Source organism: Cnephaeus nilssonii (genome assembly GCF_951640355.1).
Source record: "Cnephaeus nilssonii genome assembly, chromosome: 20".
NCBI lineage: Eukaryota > Metazoa > Chordata > Mammalia > Chiroptera > Vespertilionidae > Cnephaeus > Cnephaeus nilssonii.
In genome coordinates, this window is record NC_137091.1 from 42401347 (window position 1) to 42419964 (window position 18618).

Sequence of the window (18618 nt, forward strand, 5' to 3'; positions counted from 1 at the left end):
GCTCTTCCAGGCACAGAACCTTCTGGAAGGTCACACTGACACTGTTGCTAGTGTGTCTTAGAGGAGAGGGAGACAAGGCTGAGGATGGGGAGGAGCTTTGCTTTGCATGTTGTTCCTTCCCCAGCTGCTTATATTTACAGCCTCATGAGGGAGGGGCAGGTCCCTCTGAGCCCGGTTTGGGGAGACCCCACTCAGTGACCCAGAAGTCCCTGCCTTTTCTGTCCAATTTGCATATGATTGTTTACAAATAAGATTAGTACACGGAAAATAGTCTTCATTTCTTTCAGAAGTGAGAATCTGGAGAGGACAAGGTATTGGCAACCTCTGTCCAGGGTCCTGGACATGCCCCGTCCAGGCCCAGTCACCACCCTACAGGCTGAGGGGCGTGGCCTGTGCCCTGTGGTCCCCACCGGGTGCCCTGGATGCCGCTCTTCCCTGAACCCCTGACTCTCTAGGGAAGTCTGACCTCAGACATCACAGAGCCCGACCCCTCTGACCGCGGTTCCCGCCCGTGTTTGTGGCTGGGTGAGCCCCGGAGCTCGGGGAGGAGTTTCCCCCCGCGGTTTGGGTGAAAGCCAATGGGAAGTGCTGGCACCTCTTTGGTGACGCCCAGACCGTCTTAGGGAGGCAGGTCAGTTCTTCCTGTGAGAGTCCCGGCCTCCCACACTCAGCCCGCTGGCTGGGGGGACACGTGGAGAGCCCCGCCCTGGGGTTGGGGTGCAGGAGAGGCACCTTTTCCTTCCCCAGCGCTGGGGGCTCCTCCCTGGTTCCCACTCATAGCACCTGCCCGCCCTGCGCCCGCCTCCCGCCAGGGGGCGTGCTGGCCTCACCTCCCTCCACTGGGCTAGGCAGCTGGTGGGGGACAGAAGCAGCGCCAAAGCCCCTCCCTCCCTGGGGCCGCGTCCCCCTCCCTGTCCTAGGCCCTGGTGGGGTGGAAACAAGAACTGGATCCCGGTGACTGGGATGCAATTGCTATTCCGTGAAACCCGCAGATCCTGGGGAACACCTGACAGTTGTTCTTACATGGGAAACGTGGACATTCCTTGTGACCCCGGGGAGCCAGAGAGAGGACCCCATGTCCACCACTTAGGACCCTTCCCAACCGTTCATGAGCCGGGACAGAACAGGTAAAACTGCAAAGTTTATTAAGTGCCGTGTGTTTGGTGCCAGGTGAGAAAGGAGCCGAAGGTAATGGGGTTCTGCTTCATGGTATTACCTGTAGGGGTTGGGGCATTTGGGACCTCCAAAGGCTAAACAGTCTCTCACGATTGTCCAGAATCATGGAAAGGGACCGTCACCACTGAGGACAGAGTTAGAGTGCTAGAGGAGCAAGCATCAGACGGGCACATTGACTCTGAGCGTCTCCTGTCCCCAAATATCCCCTCAGTCCCGGAGCTCAGTCAGCACCAGGGCCCTGTCTCCAGGCTCACGGAGGAAGCAGAATCCGCATTCATCTGGTCACCAGTCCTCGGTCAGCTGACACTGCGGAGGGAGAAGGCCAGAAATGCAGGGACAGACGGTTATGGACAGGGAGTGGAAAAGAGAGACACAGGAGGACAGCAAGGAGGATGAGAGGGAAATAAAACCAAAAGGAGAAACAAGGAGAGAGAAAGGGAGAGATTGACTAGAGCAGGTGGACAGGGGTAGGGGACAGCCAGAACAGGGCAGTCCGGGTTTCCACACCCTCCCCAGTCCCCAACAAGCCCTATTCCTGTGAAGGGGACAGGACCTTACCTGGAACAAACCCTGTCATCCATGGTCCGTGCCAAGGAGCACTCCTGGCCTCTCACTTTTACCACAAAGGCCTCCTGGGGTCTGAATGACCAGGGACAGCACTGCTCGAAGCAGACCCTGAAGGTGCAGTTTCCACACTTCCGGGTCCTGCTCAAGGGCACCACAGCATCGTCATAGCAACAGTGCTGCTGGGGGTCATAGAACTTGTCCCCACATCTTGAGAGTGACTGGCACAGCATCAGGTGAGCACCCGTGGGGGACACTGGAGGAGACAGAGCTGGTGTGGCCCAGATGGCAGGGCAGGCAGCGCCCATGCGGGGGCCTTCTGGGAGCCACCCACCACCCGAGTGTCCCTGTCCCTCCTGGGCTCACCTGGGGCTCCGTGTGAACAGAGGAGGCTGATGGTGCAGAGAGCGGTGGAGAAAGCTGTGGGGGAGGAGCTGGATGAGGTGCAGCTGATGGGGCAGCCACAGGTCCCCCTCAGGGAGCCCTGCCTGGGGCAGGGGAAGGTCTTGGGGGGGGGGGAGGTTCTCTGTTCTGACAAAGGCTCAAGGAAAAGATAGGAGGATCCAAGGTGGGATCTGGTCACCTATGTTGAGGAGTCTTGGGATTATGAACTGTGGAATGTGAGGGGTGCTGGAAGGGTTCTTGGGAGAAATAGGTTTAGGATTCAAGGGGTTGTGGGTGTTCGATGGGCAGGAGTTGAGAACAGGAGGCTCAGTTGCACTCAGGGGGCTGAGCTGACTGGGGTTGCTATGGAGATGACCCAATGAAAGTCTAGAAGACTGGGGTTGGAGTGAGAAAGTGGGGTATGGGAGGCATTGGGCATGAGTTTCAGAACCAAATCCGAGATGTGGATGGAGATGATATTGGGGAGATGGATCGGGTAAGGCCTGGCGCTAAGGAGGAGAAGTAGGTTGAGGTAGGGATGGGGTGGTGGCTGAGATTGGAGCTGGGCTCCGAGGGAATTGGGGTTGGGTCCTGCTTACCCAGGATGTAGCATCGGGGAGTCATGGCTCTGGGTTGGCTGCAGCGGAATCAGAAGAAGGTCTGCAGTTCCCAGCAAGTGCTTTTATCTCTGATACAGGCGGGTGATGTCATCGGGGCTCCTGCCTCCTGGCCAGGCCTGTGGAGACACGCGGGAACCTTGGCTTAGGAGGACCCAGACATCATCTCTGGCACCATGAAGTCCTCTGAGAGTCAGGAGAGGAAGGATCCCCCCCGCCCCCAAGATACTTTCCTCAAATGCCTCCCACTCATGCCCAGCTCCAGGGCCTCCTCAGCAAGCAGGACATACCTCAGAGCCACCCCCACTCTTCCAGGATGAGTCCACCAGCTTTTCCATCACATCCTGTGACTCTTCTACTTTCCTCACTGTCTTTCGCACCTTGCTAAGCTCTTACATCCTTGGGATTTGGGGGTGGGAGGGTGCTCTCAGCTCCCTGACCTCAGAGCCCTGATCAGGAGCTGCTCACTAAACCACAGCTCAGCTTATTCAGGTGAAAGTGTGAGTTTTTACACTTGGAAATTCCAGGTTGAACAAGGTTGGGGAAATGAGGGAAAATGTAGGGAGGATGCTGTGGTAGCTCATGAAACAAAACCAAGGGAATAGCCCTGGAAGATCCCTACTTCTCACTCCCCAGAGTCCTCTTGCTGGTCTCCTCCTCTGTGTTTTCATTAGTGTCACATATAGAGGAGAACATGTCCTCTTAGCACCTTATATGTTCCAGGCTTTGTTCCTGACACAGGTGAGGCAGGGATTGGTAGGCTATTCAAAAGCCACAATGAGAGGCCGAAGGGCAAGAGGGCAAGAGGGCAAGAGGGAGAGGGTGGGGACAGAAATCTTAGTTTGGTGGTGTGGTCAACGTCATTATCAGTATTACTGGGCCATAAAGTTCTGTGAGAGAAATTCCACCACCTTCAGTAGATTCTCCAAGGCTTTGACCTTAGCCTCATGTTCAGAGGAAGATGGATGTGGGAGTTCCCCTAAAAGAAAGAGTAACACTGGGGTCAGGATGTGAACACAGCAGGTGAAGAACAGCTCACCCGAGGGACACTGAGTTCTGTGAGCTCAGGTCACCCCATGCAGTGAGGACTGGGAGCCCCTCCCCCAGCTCCTGCAGGAATTCATCCTCAGGGACACCCCAGCCCCATTCCAGCAAGGACAAGGTTCTCTTTGGGGCCTAGGAAGGGTGACCTGCCACTCTTGTAGGCTGACGTGCCATCTACACCTTCTTCCCGAGTTTGCAAAGTCCTGCCTCCCTGGTCTCTGCCCAAGGGAACTTGCAGCACTCGCTCTTCCACCGGAGGCCAGAGCCAGATAGACAGAGTGAGAGCAGGGAGACAGACAATAAGTGCACCCATTTCAGACGGAACCCACTCATTTCCTGGGAGGGCTCCAGGCAGCCTGGGACCCAGGCCAATGGCCTCTGCCCAAATCCGGGGCGCCTGCAGGGTGAGGAAGGAAACATTCTTCAGGGAACGGTTGGGGTTGTGTCTGAATAGATGCAGCCCAGCCCACACTCCTGATCACACAGCTGAGTCACTAAAAGGCAGGGAGGGGGAGGGAGATCAGGGCAGGGGTCTGGGAGGCTGTGCTGATGAGAAGACAGCTGCTCCTGAGATCTGTGGACCCTGTCAGCCTGGAACTCAACAGCATTGAGGCTCTGGGGTGGGAGCCTGGGGTTTGCACCGTGCTGGGGCCCTTCTCAAGGCATCAGAGAAGCCTTCGCTCACAGTCCTGTGCACTCCCACCAACAGCTCCCTCAGAGACCCCCTTCCTATTGTGTCCGCCGTGGGACCTTACTCTCTGGGGACAGCTCTGTCTTCTGCGTGAGAGCCCACCTCAGTCAGGCAGGATTGGGCCTGTCTTGCTTGAAGCCGCCATTAGACGTTGGGATCCTGCCTCTACCAGTGGCTAGAAAAGGTTCTGGCTTTCTTGTTTATCAAGTGAAAGATCCTGACCTCAAACAGCCATTTCTTATATTTTCTCATCCTGCTCCCTGGATCCAAGCAGGACACTGACCCACCGTCGTACTGGTCAGGGACACAGACTGGAACAGGACCCAAGTCTCGTGAATCTCAGTGCAGGAGCCTCCACGCCCCCCTGGCGCAGCCCCTTTGGGAAGGACGGGCAGGCTCTGCTCACAGACACCCTGGATGAGACCCAGGTTGCTGCTCCGGGGCTCCTGGTTGAAACTGGAAGAGCTGGGCACCTGCATTGAAGCCCAGGAAGACATGGGCATTTCCTGCTTTCACCTGCTTCCCTCCTGGCATCCCTTTGGCCCCAGGAATTAATTGATTATCTCTCCAATTAGCATCTGGATGTTATTTCCATCTGGCCTCAGGGATCCCTTCCCAGGGCAAGGGCAGGAGTATGGTAGTTTGGGGTGTCAGGTGTGCAACAGGAGGTGTGTGTGGGGGTGCTCCCCAGGGACAGAAGGTCCTCCTCTTCTGGTTGGTGAGGAAGCTGTGTCACTCCTTGGCTCCAATCACATCATCAGGATTTAGTGACTGATCTCTCTCCCTGCAAAGGGACTTCTGGTGACCAAAGGATGGATGGCGAATGGATGGTCCGCCCTCCACCCCAGCCCTGCAGGTCCCTCCCAGTAAAACAATGAAGTAAGGGCCTACTTGTCATGGAAGGGGCTGGAAGAGCAGGCTGTGACTCCCAGAACAGCACTGCTGATGTGACTCGGGAGTCTGGATATCACTTTACAGCCCTAGCAGCCTTTGGCGTCTCAAAGCTATTGCCCAGACTGCGGTTGCTGCTGGGGAATCACCTGGTGACTGCATTGGTGTGCTGCCCAGAGCTTCAAGTTCATCTCAGCTGCAAGGCCATCTGACAAAGGCAAGCTGAATCTCTGCAGCCTCTGCAGACAGGGAGCCCCTGAGTGGGAGGGATGGGCACCACGTTCCCTGTACACCTTGCAAGGTCCTCATCGCCTTCAACTTTTTACAGCTCCTGTTACAGCCCAAGGTGTCTCCCATGGCTCAGCCCCCGTGTCCCACAGCTGCAAGCCTGTCCGCTTTCCCCCACTTCCTGTTCCTCCGCTTCAGTGTCTGTGCCCCTCCTCATCCATGTGCTCCAGGGATCATGCACGATGGTCCTTGTCTGTCTCTCTACTCTCATTCTCTGTCTTTGTAACACTTAGAATGTTTATGGACTTTAGGTCAGCTGGGGACAATCACCTGCATTTATACCTTGTTGTTGTTTTTTTAAAAAAAAATATTTTTACTAGAGTCCTGGTGCACAAAATTCATGCACAGGTAGAGTCCCTAGGCCTGGCCAGCGATCAGGGCCAATCAGATTTCCTGCCTTCCCACCTCCCCACCTCCTCCTTCCCTTGCTCCCTCAGCGCCTGGGAGCCGGGCAGCACCCCCTCTCCTACCACCACTGGCAGCACTCCACTGCTGCCCACTGCCTGCGCCACATGGCTGACGCCTCCCACGTTCCGCACCGCCCCCTCGTGGTCAGCGCACATCATAGCGAGTGATCAAACTCACCATCTCCTGGTCAAACTCGCAAGGGGACATTTTGCATATTAGCCTTTTATATACACTGAGTGGCCAGATTATTATGATCTCTGAACGCATAATAATCCAGCCACTCAGTAGATACATAGATAGATAGATAGATAGATAGATAGATAGATAGATAGTTATAGATATAGATATAGACATAGACATAGACATAGACATAGACATAGACATAGACATAGACATAGACATAGACATAGACATAGATATAGATATAGATATAGAGGCCTGGTGCATGAATTTGTGCATGGGTTGAGTCTGGCCAGCCTGGCCATGGGAGGGGACATGGGCGGTTGACAGGCCTGCCTGCTGGTCGAACTCCTGGTTGAGGGAACAATTTGCATATTAGTCTTTTATTGTATAGGATATACACTGAATGGTCAGATTATTATGCATTCAGAGATCATAATAATCTGGCCACTCAGTGTATATAGATTGATTTCAGAGAGGAAGGGAAAGGGCGAGAGAGATAGAAATATCAATGATGAGAGAGAATCATTGATCAGCTACCTCCTGCATGCCCCCTACTGGGGATCAAGCCTGCAACCCGGACATATGCCCTTGACTGGAATCGAATCCAGGACCCTTCAGTCCGCAGGCTGATGCCTTATCTAACTGAGCAAAATGAACTGGTGCAGTGCCTTAATACTTTTTAAGATATTTCTCCTCATTGAAAAGAAAGATAAATGGCACGTTATAGACTTGTGAGTTCCATGTGTTCGCTGCGCTGGGTTGAGAAAGCTTCCAGCTCTTTCCTGGGACGTGATTCAGCATCACAGCTCATCAACTAAAGGTGATGCCCCAAGTCTCCACCGCTGGCCTTGCCTTCTGGCCAGAAGCTAACTTCTTCCCAGCATCTGTGGCATCAGCGTCAGCTGCCTGGGAAATCAGAGGGGCTGCGGTTGGGTACATGTAGGAACCAGCAAGGAGAGCCCAGGCCAGACTTCATCCAGGAAACCCTCAGGCGGCTCCTCTGACATTAGGTCCCCAGCTCTCAGCTTGTCCTTGGCAGCTTGGATGTTGGTATTGGGAAGGTTTCCTTGAGCAATTGTTTTCGCTTAGTTGTAAGCAGCCTTGATAATATCTCCGTCAGCTGCCGCCTGGGAGGTAGTGTAAATCCCAAAGAGTCCAGAATCCGAGTAACTGGCATTAAAAGGGGAAAGGTCAAGTGGCTGGTGAATCCCCTTGGCAACAGCTTGGTACAGAGGGCTGGTGGCATTGCTGCCCCCTGGACCCGTGGCCCAGCGCCGAGGCCACGCTGGAGGACACTAAATGCATTTGCCTCTGCACTTCCTGTGACAGCACTTTCAGCTACAAAAGCAGCACTGAGGAGACTGACTCCATTCTGTTCTCTAACTTCACCTCCACGGCGTCTCGCCTTTGCACCAGATAAACCAAGCCCACCCCTCGTGTTCAGAAACCTTTCAGCAACTTGCTTCTGACAGATGACTCACACCAAGTCCAAACAAAGCCATGTCTATACTTGAAAAATGGTTCTGAACATTGTAATTCAACTCATCTGGTGTCATGTTTCCAATCCTATGATCCAAGCAAGACAAGGAAGTAGCCAAGGCATTTCAGTGAGCTGCGGCACGCACATTTCCCAGGATATGAGCCTGTGCTTTCTGAAAAGCCACAGCTGTGTCCATCCTCAGCTGAGACTGAAGGGCCGCTCTCTCCCACTGATGACACTCAGGTGCTGAGGGGGCACTGAGCAGGAACTCCATTAGAATATTGATGTCATCCCTCCAGGCACTCCACAGTTTCCCTGTTGAAGTCACCGTGAGTTTACCACCGACTGCTTCAATTCCATGGTTTATCGTGAAAGATGACGCTCCTTTTGTAGTCAGACCGGATGCAAGAGGAAGCCAATGGGAGGTTCCTGAGTTGTCAAGTTCCTGGGACCCACTGCCTGTTTTAATGAACAAACCAATTCTTGATGCAGGAGCACAGTTTGCCAGAGAAGCAATCACTAAACCATTTGCTAATGTGATGGACTCAAGGCTGAGGATGTGGAGGCACTCCTGTAGGGCAGTTGCAGCTTTCCCTTTGGCAGCAACTTTGGGGCAGTAAGAACTCTAGACAGATGTCACATGATCTCGCTTATATGTGGAATCTAAAGAACAAAGTAAACTGACAAACAAAGAAGGTTCAGAGGCATTGATGCATGGAACAGACTGACAGATCTCAGAGGGGAGTGTGAGGAGGGGACAGGAAGAGATTAACCCACGAATTTAAAAAATATCTCTTTATTGATTTCAGAGAGGAAGGGAGAGGGAGAGAAAGATAGAAACTTCAATGATGAGAGAGAATCATTGATCGGCTGCCTCCTGCACATCTCAGACTAGGGATCAAGCCCAAAACCCAGGCATTTTCCCTGACCAGGACTCAAACCCTAACCTCCTGGTTCATAGCTCAACGCTCAACCACTGAGCCATGCTGGCTGGGCATAACGCAGGAATTATATGCATTTATGCATAGTCCATGGGCACAGACCATAGTGAGGGGAAGGCCTGGGGTGATGCAGGGCTGGGTTGCGGGTGGGGGGGGGGAAGGTAGCTGATGAATCCCCCTGGCAACAGCTTGGTACAGAAGGGTGGTGGCATTGCTGCCTCTTGACCCGTGGCCCAGCATTGAGGCCATGCCACAGGACTTTGTAATACTGTCAGTGATAGAATAAAAAATATATATATATTGTAGATTCAGTTTAACCTGCTCAGCCTCCACTCTGCACAAGCAGGCTGGAATCAGAATCACACTCTAAAGTGAAGATACTCGTGGAAAGCAACATTCCAGCAACGGAAATAAGGAAACTGATCACAGTGGTCAGCACCAGGGTGTGGACAGCTCTTCTGCTCTCTGGACACAGGCACCCCATTCAAATGTTCTTACTCTTCATTTTTATATGTGTGGTAAAATTCACATAACATAGTTTACCATTTAACCAATGTAAGTTCAGTGGCACTCAGTGCATTCAAGATGCTGTGTAACCATCACCAGAATATCTTCAACACACCCTACACCCCCAACCCCATTGAGCCATCATCGACCTTTCCACCCTCCTCCCAGTCCCTAGAAAACATTAATCTGCTTTCAGTCTTGATATCTTTACTTATTTGGATTTTTTATATGGATGGAAAGGTACAATATGTGCTGTGTGTCTGGCTTCTTTCACTTATCTCAAAGTTCCCAAGATTAATCCATGTTGTAGTGTGGATCAGTACTTCATAACTCATAAGAAATAATATTTTATTATATGTACATATCACCTTTATTTTAACCATTTATTAATTGATGGACATTTGTGATGTTTCCACCTTTTGATTCTATGAACATTTGTGAACAATTCTTAAACAACTGTTTAATTTATTTGGGTTCTGTTCCCAAAAGTAGAATTGCTCATTCACAGTAGGTACACATATAGGCTGAGAAGTGTGAGCCTCATGATAACCACAAAATAAAAACCTATAGTAGATACACAAAAGGTAATGAAAGTGAAATCTAAATAAAACGCTAAACACTGTCATTAAACCAGAGGAAAAGAGAGCAAGACAAGAAGAAACAGAGAAGAACTACAAAGCAACCAGAATCAATGAACAAAATGACAAAAAAATACATAACATACGGGCTTAATGCCCTCTCACCCCCCAGTAATAAAGCCACTTATGCAAAAAAAAGGGGGGTATAAGATATACCTTCGGGCCATCCCCACTTTCCCAATTTGAAATAGCAAAACAGGCCTTATCCACCCAACCCCACAAGTCTTCTACTTTTCCCAAGTTCTTTTGCAAATTTCAAACTCTCCTGAACGAGCTCATCAACAACCTGTCCTACCTCACACTCCCAACCTAAGGACCAGGGGGTAGTCACTGTGCACCTGACCACAGTGGGTGTTATTCCGGTGGAAGACACATTTGAATGGGGAGCCTGTGTGCAGAGAGCAGAAGAAACTGTCCACACCACTTCATTGTTTCTGCTCCTGGAATGCTACTTTCCCTGCGTATCTTCACTGTACAGTGTGATTCTGACTCCTGCCTGCTTGTGCAAAGTGGAAGCTGATAGTCAGTGACTATAGATTTGGACATTCTAACTTGAATAAGTGGGAAAAATGAGAAATTTCCAGGTTCCTGGGGTCTCTCCTGAAACCAAGATAGGAACTCAAATGCCAGAAGGATGCTAAGTCTACTTCTGTTTTGTTTTTTTAGTTGTCATTTATTCAAGGACACGCAGCTTGTACATCTCAGGCACAGTTGCAGGCTCTGAGATTCATGCTGAGGCTGCCTTGCAAAGGCCACTCTTTTCATTTAGTTCATGGAGAGGGAGAGAGAAGAGGGGAGAGGCAGGAAGAGGAGCGGAGACTCTGAATGAGAGAATGGGAGAAGTTGTGCAGGACACTTGGTAAGCAATTGATGACTTAGAAGTGATTGATGTAACCCATGGCATTGTCATATTTATTGGTATCACTGACATTCTGGATGAAAAAGTCCAAAGACTCTCCCGTAGATCATGACCCTGTAAGAGTGATGGCAACAGGACCAGTGAGAGGTTCCCTCTGTCTCCTTCACAGGAATTCATCTTCCCTGTGCTGAATATGCTTGCTCTGTGGGGGAGGGGAGAGGTTTGTCCTCTGAGAGAGCCACAGGGGATCAGGAAGGAGGAAGCCGCTCCCCTAAGGGAGGCTGACGGTGCACTTTGTTGCCTATCTTCCTTTTGAAACTGTGTAAGCTGCACGATGATGCACTGTTTTTCTGCTAATGGATGTGGCCAAATCAGTAATATCAGTAAGGATCTGTGTGCTGGTCCAACTGGCTCAACCAGGCAGCATTGGGTCCTATGTGTGCAGGATGGAGAGGCAGCGGAGAGGAGGCTGGGAGAGAGGCTATTCTGCACAGAGAGGCTCTTAGGCCTCCCCAGCCTATGAGATCCAGGTTTCAGCTGAGCAAAAGCATTACAGGGGGGACAGGGAGGCTGCCTGGAGGAGGAGAGATTCGAACTTCAGGCACCAATTCCCAGAAAGTTGGTATGTCAGGACAGACATGTTGAGTTAGATACACCCTGGACACAGTGCTTTCATTCAGTCATCCACTGCTTCATCCATCCACTTATTAATTCATTCATTCAATATTCCCTGAGCACCTGGTCTGTCATCAGCCCTTTGCTGTTGATGCTCCCCAGGGGTGACTCAGTCCCAGGCCCTGTCCTTCTGGTTCTCAGGTCCATTGGCGGACACAGACCACCCCAAACAATAATGACCCAGAGTTTGAAGGGCTGGGAAGGGGAACCAAGGGCATCAAGGGTGGCTTCCTGGAGGAGGGCACATCTGAGCTGTGATTTTAAGAGTGAGCAAGAACCGTGACTATTTCAGTGGGATGCAGCCCTGGGAGAGCAGAGGGCAGGGTCAGTCACTTGTGGCCTTGATGAGGATTCCGGACTTTATCTGAGTGCATTGGGAGCCACAGCCGGGTCCTAAACAGGGGATGAAGGTGGTGAGATTTGAGTCTGTGGAAGATCCCAGTGTCTGTCTCCTGTGAGGGAGTGGACAGGAGGCAGGAGACCAGGGAGGAAGCATCTGAAAGCAGAAATACCAGAGTCTAAATGTCTGTGCTATCCCAAGGGGAGGGGGCAGCACACTCCTCTCCCTGCTCTCCCGCCGACACCGCCCCCCCCCCCCCCGCCCTGCTTACACCTGCAGGGTAAAGATATATTCCCCAAACTGTGAGTCATGACACTTTCAGGCTGTAAAACCAATGAATTTGTCAAAGGAGATACTTTAAAAATTAAAATAGTTGATTGGAAATAGAATGTGAACCATTCCTGGGATATTCTATCTGTTTTTGAACTGTCTATAAGTGACAAAATGATGTAGCATCTATTTTTTCCTAGGGAGTCACGTACAGATAGTTCGTAAACATGAGAACGGAAAGGCTCAGACTTGCAGTCTCCTTTCTGGACTTAACTGTCCCCTCCACCCCAAAAAATAAAAGGGTTCAGCTCTCACGTCTTCAGTCCCAGGTGCTTCCTGTGGGAATCCAAGGTAGGCTCCGCACCCTCTAGGTGCCTCTTCCAAAAAGAGTGTAAGGTTGGCCCGGACACCATCCAGACGTAGAGAGAAACAGGTTCCCTGGGGCAGAGTTGGGGTTGGTCTCTCAGCACAGCCCGCCCTCCTGGGCTTGGATCCTGGTCTCTGTAGCAGCTGAGTCAGGACGTGGGTGGGAAAATGGAGGGATCTGGGCAGGGCAGGGGGTCTCGGAGGCTGTGCTGGCGAAATGGGCATCGAGGGCCAGTCCATGGACACTTTGAGCCCCTGACTCAACAGCGATGAGATTTTCGGGTCAGACAGTCCTGGGTTAGAATCCTCACACTTCCTCAAAGGGTGAAATAGGCTGCTTACAAGTAGCTCCATTCATCTCCCTGTAGAAGAGGAAGATTTGATTTTTCGAGTGACTGACAGCTTTGAGCCCCACTGCACATGTGAGCTGATTTTGCTGCCCTGGTGGCAGAACAAAGGACAAACCCTCCACCCCAGCCCACATGCAGGAACCTGACCTTGGCCCAGGCTCTAGTGGAAAAAAAGTCAAAGTCAACCTCCACACTTCATGCCTGTTCATACCTGCTTCACACAGAAATGGACATGAGCCCTTCCCCTCAGGGCAATGTTGTTGCTGCTCCTGGGATCAAAGATAAGCATTGCTTCATCTTCAGTGGTGCCCGTGTGTCCTTCTGTCATCCAGGGCAGGCACCTGTGCAGTAGAAAACTCAACGCCCATAAACAATCCCCAACAAGCTGCCTCTACATCCCCATCTCTGTGCTGCCCCTCTGGGATGTCTGTCTGGGATGAGTCTGGCATCTCTACTGGACCTACTAGTGGAGCCCCATGGGGATGGGGACCAGGGCTGCCTCAGTCACCACCATGTTCCCAGTTGTTCCCACTGCAAAGGATGCTCAGGGTCCCATGGTGAGCAGGAGTCTACTGGAAACCCCATTGGCTGAATTCTCTGGGCTCAGTTTTCTCAGGAAGATTTTGGCATGAGGCCTCACTGCAGGTCACAGACACAGTGATGTAATATCTATTTTCCTGGTGAGTCACCTGTCCCTGACTCAGCCCCTCTGGAAAGGGCAAGTGGGCCCTGATTTCAGGCACCCCGGGAACCTCCCCCAGAGAAGACATTCCCACAGCTCCCTGTGGTGCTGGGAGAGCCCTGAATATGAAATGTGAAACAGACAAAATGCTGCATTCTGTAATGTCACAGGCTTCCCTTTACCAGCAGGTGCTAAAGAGGCTGAATTTCCTCCTGAGTGCATAGAGTGTTATTTCCATCTAGCCTCAGGGCACTCCTTCCAGGGAACAGGTAGAAATTTGGTGGAACTTCCTGTTTTCATAAAGAATGTCAGGTATGTGGGATGTGGCTGAGGAGGAGGGGCGGACACCTCAGTATGTGGACTTCAAGCTGGAAAGCTGGTCTCTGCTACATGCAAAGGCCATTCCTTACAGGCCAACACCCTGATGCTCAGGCCAGATCGCTTTCTGCTTCAAATGCCCTGCAGCAGTAGCAGGAACATCAGGAAACAGCAAGCGCTCACACCACGCTAAATAGAAGGAATGAGACCTGACCAATGCCACGCCAGGGCTGCATTGCTGGCTCCATGCCAGGACCCCACGAATGACCTGTAAGATCAGCTCTGATCTAGGAAGTTCACATTTGTTTAGTGAGAAATGTAAGTGGAAACTGTTCAGCACACATAATACAGAAGTATCCCAAACACAAGGGTAATCTTGCCTTCAAATGTGAATGGAGAATTTCCGATTAGATACTAGACTTTGGTAGATATTCTGCACCTAGATGATGGGATGACTGAGTGTTACTTTTCTTGGGGGACACTTCTCTAAAGTGGCCACATTGTGCACAGGCCCGGGGGACCTGCACTCTCCCCATCACCCAGTTCAGCTTCCTCCTCCCAGAGGGACATAGACACACAATTGGGAGTGAACAGATATGGTGAGGAACACAGGCAGATGTGACATTGGAGATCTCACAAGAAATGCTCTTGAGTCACTTGGTAAATGTGGGTCTTTATTAACCTAAGTACCACTCCCATCACTTGGACATAGTGTATGCTGGGAGAGATGACACTATTAATACAGGTTGTTGGCAGAACCTCAATGAGTTTAAAGGAGAGAAAATTGAAGAAGTTATACCCATAAAAGTTGTACTGGCCTGAAGGTAATTAGCAGGACTAGTGTGGGAGGCACTGGGAGAAATGCCCAATGTGGTGAACAAAGCGCCAGAGACACAGAGACCAGTGCTGATGGTCAGAGACGCGCCACCCGATGAGACAGAAGCTGACTTGGTGCCTGGATATCAGTAAACCCGGACTAAACAAGCCTGAGAGGGGGCATAGAGGGAAGATAGAGAACAGTTGACCCTTGAACAAAGTGGATTAAACTATGGGGGTCCACTTATGCATTGATTTTTTTCAATAAAGACAGTCATTCCTCATATCCCTGGGATCCCCATCTGAAGATTCAACGATCTGTGAATTGAAAATAGTATTTTCCATCCACTGCTGGGAATCTGCCTGTGTTGGGGGACAACAGAGTGCATTTTTCTATGCCATCTATAATCATCTAAAATAATAAAAGCATAGTATGCTAATTAGACCAGACAGCTGAATGTCCTTCCAGACGTCCTTCTGGACAAAGCTGCTATGGCTGCAACGCAGCAGCAATGAGATGATAGGGACAGCACCTTCCCGTGATTGGCCAGTCGCCTCCTGCAGAGGGTGGCTGCAGAGGGAGGCCTGTGGTGGTGGCAGAGGCAGGGTGATGGGGGTGGCTCCTTCCCCCGACCAGCCAGGTCACCTCCTGCAGAGGGAGGCCAGACTGCGGCTTAGGCTGCGGGGAGTGGGCCTAAGTAGTCAGTAGGACATCCCCTGAGGGCTCCCAGACTGTAAGAGGGTGCAGGCCAAGCTGAGGGACACCCCCCTCTAGTTTTATATAAGGGACTTGACCATGCATGGGTTTTGGTATCCACTGGGAGTCCTGGAACCAACCCCTCCTAGATACCGAAGTTTTGGGGAGTCAAAAGTTATGTGTGAATTTTCAACTGCAGGAGGGTCAGCACCCTTAAATCCCACTTATTCAAGGGTCATCTGTAGTGCAAATTGGACAAGGAGAGGATCCAAAGAACAGCTAAGTGTCTAGAACTCCACCTAAGAGCTGGGTTCCAGGCTTTTCCAATGGAAGAGAGAGGCAGACATCAAGGGGAACTTCATGTCCTTAGAGTGAATGTTCTGGTAAAAAGAGATTGTTGAACACCAACAAAGGGAAGATACAACTGTCTTTGACAAGATCATCATTACTACTTTATGCCCTCAGTGGGTTACTTAGCAATGCCTTTATGGCCACAACAATTAAGTAAAACCAAAATATTTTATTCTTATAACACAAAAGACCAAATTGTGTGATTCTACTCAGTTTATATCCAGAAAAGACAAACCCTTAGAGACAGAAAGAAGATGAATGGTTGCCAGAGGATTGTGAAAGGGAGACTTGGCAGTGACTGCTCTTAGTCATGGGATCTCTTTTGGCAATGATGTGTGAGATGCCACTTCCTGCATGGCTTAGGGCAGTGATGGCGAACCTATGACATGTGTGTCAGCACTGACACGCGTAGCCATTTCTGATGACACGCGGCCGCTGAGGCAGCTGCATGCCGATGATGAAACATTTGCTGCTCCTGAGGTTGAAACATTTGCGAAATAATGTTTTTTCCTCAAAGTGACACACTACCCGAGTTATGCTCAGTTTTTTGGCGAAGTTTGACACACCAAGCTCAAAAGGTTGCCCATCACTGGCTTAGGGTTTGGGATCTGGAGAAGGGCCACAGGCAAATGATGAGATGAGACAAGAAATAATAATTTGGAAATTGTGGGCCAGGCGCAGAGTCCAACGCTAGGGGAAGGACTTTGCTGATGCCCAGGCCCTGCCAACCTTTTATTCAATTTTGGACATACATATTGCCCTTAGTCAGGCAGGCAATTCCGGTAACAGACAGACTATCTTAAAGGTCAGTAAATATTAGTAAAGATTTACTTTGAGACTATTTGGTCAGGAAATTGCTTGAGCCACCATTGTCTCAACTAAACAATCGGTGCATATCTTTGGCCCTTGCCAGAGCTCAAGGTTCACCAGCATTCCAGGCTCCTTATTTACACTCTCTGATAGTGAAGACAATGGGTAGCTTCCAACAATGATGGAAATTTTCTGGAATTAGATGGTAGTGACAGTTGCACAACATTGTAAATATACATAAAAAAAAAACATTGGGTTGTAAACTTTTTTAAAAGCTTGAAAAGGTGGATTGTACATTATGTTACTGTTACAGCAATAGAAAAATAAAACTAAAATAGTCTGAGCATTGAAACAAAACAAAACCATTCAGCGCCCGACATATTGGGCACTGCCATTGGGTTTCAAGTCCATAACACTCACTGGCCCTACAAGTAAACTGAACCAACGTGAGCACATGTGCACATTCTTAAAAACCAGGTGCATGGTGCATGCACGTTTTTGTACCCTAGTTTGTTTTCTTTAATATTGTGAACATTTTCCATGTCATTAAAACACTATTGACATCTATACTAATAAAAGAGTAATATGCTAATTAGATCAGACATCTTCCTGACATCCTTCTGGACAAAGCCACAGTGGCAGGGGTCGAAGCAGAGACAGTTAGGGGCAATCAGGTCAGCAGGGGAGGGCAGTTAGGGGTGATTAGGCCGGAAGAAAATGGCAGTTAGGGGCAATCAGGCCAGTAGGGGAGGGCAGTTAGGGGCGATCAGGTTGGCAGGGGAGGGCAGTTAGGGGCATCAGGCTGGCAGGCAGAGGCGGTTAGCGCCGATCAGGCAGGCAGGCAGGTGAGCGGTTAGGAGCCAACAGTCCTGGATTGTGAGAGAGATGTCCAGCTGCCAGTTTAGGCCCAATCCAACCAGTAGTCAGACATCCCCCAAGGGGCCCGAATTGGAGAGGGTGCAGGCAGGGTTGAGGGTCTCCGCACCCCATGCATGAATTTCATGCACTGGGCCTCTAGTCTATTATAAGATAAAAATGTTGTCTAAGTAATTCTTGTGATAGTACTCTGCTATTAGAAAGTCTGAGATGATTTTATGGCTTCTCACACAAAAATATTTCAAACTATTATGTTAAAAAAGGAAAAGTGTTAATAAAATAAATAAATAAATAAATAAATAAATAAATAAATAAAAATAAAATAAAAAAAAGAAAAGGGTGAGGTATTTATATATGGAAGGTAAAACAAACAACAAAAAGTTTACACTGCTCATATTTCAACATATTTCAGGCATTATTAATAGTCCTTTAAAAATAAAGATTCATTTGGTCTGTTTTTTTAAAATATATTTTGTTATTGATTTCAGAGAGGAAGAAGGAGAGAGAGATAGAAACATCAATAATGAGAGAGAATTATTGATGGGCTGCCTCCTGCATGCCCTCCACACACACGCACACACACTGGGGATCAAGCCCACAACCCGGGCATGTGCCCTTGACTGGAATTGAACCCAGGATCCTTCAGTCCACAAGCTGATGCTCTATCCACTGAGCTAAACCAGCTAGGGCTCATTTGGCCTGGTTTTCATCACCATTTTACATGGAGGAAACTGAGGCACAGAGGGCACCACACACCCAAGGTCACATAGGAAGGGGCAAGGTCAGGGCCTCACCTGGGCCCTCCAGGGACAGAATGCCTGCTCTCTTGTACTTCCTGCCTCCATCATGTCCATGCAGATGCTTTTATAAACAGAAAATTCTGGGAGGTCACACCAGAAATTATAGTGCATTCAATGCTAGAATAGCTAAGAATGGGAGAGGAGCTTTGCTTTTCATTTTATTTTTGTGCTACTTGGATTAACAAAGAATTTTTTTACATACGTCAAATAATGGAAACCCTCAGGTGTTCCAAAATGGAAAAAATGTAATAATAAAAAAACACAAAGATTAGTACTAGATCATCCACTTATGTTTTCATTTGTACCATTCCTTCAAATAAAGTAATCTGGTACTCTCTCGCACCTCCTCCCCCAAATACAAAGACTAAGCATAAAACTTTAAATAATATTAGAAAAGAAAAGAGTTTTTTGACCAAAATATGTAAAAATCCCATATTTTACGGAAAAAGAGAGCAATCAAATGACAGCGGGCAAAAACAGATATATTCAAAATATGCTGTCGATGAAATCTCCAATCCCTATTTGACATAACAGTTCTAATGTTAAATGTTTTAAATGATATTGTATGAAAAAATATGTTGTTTCTTGAAATAAAG

The 18618-nt window shown here is 49.5% G+C and overlaps 1 pseudogene across 1 annotated transcript in view; it reads right to left on the reverse strand.

The window, feature by feature from the left end:
• Positions 1–7056: 7056 nt before the first annotated feature.
• The window catches only part of LOC307092536 (cytochrome b-c1 complex subunit 2, mitochondrial-like), a 31857-nt pseudogene continuing 20295 nt past the window's right edge, over positions 7057–18618 (reverse strand). Inside the window, exon 2 of the transcript in view lies at positions 7057–8257. The product of the transcript in view is annotated as a cytochrome b-c1 complex subunit 2, mitochondrial-like (transcript). The remainder of the gene's footprint in view (positions 8258–18618) is intronic.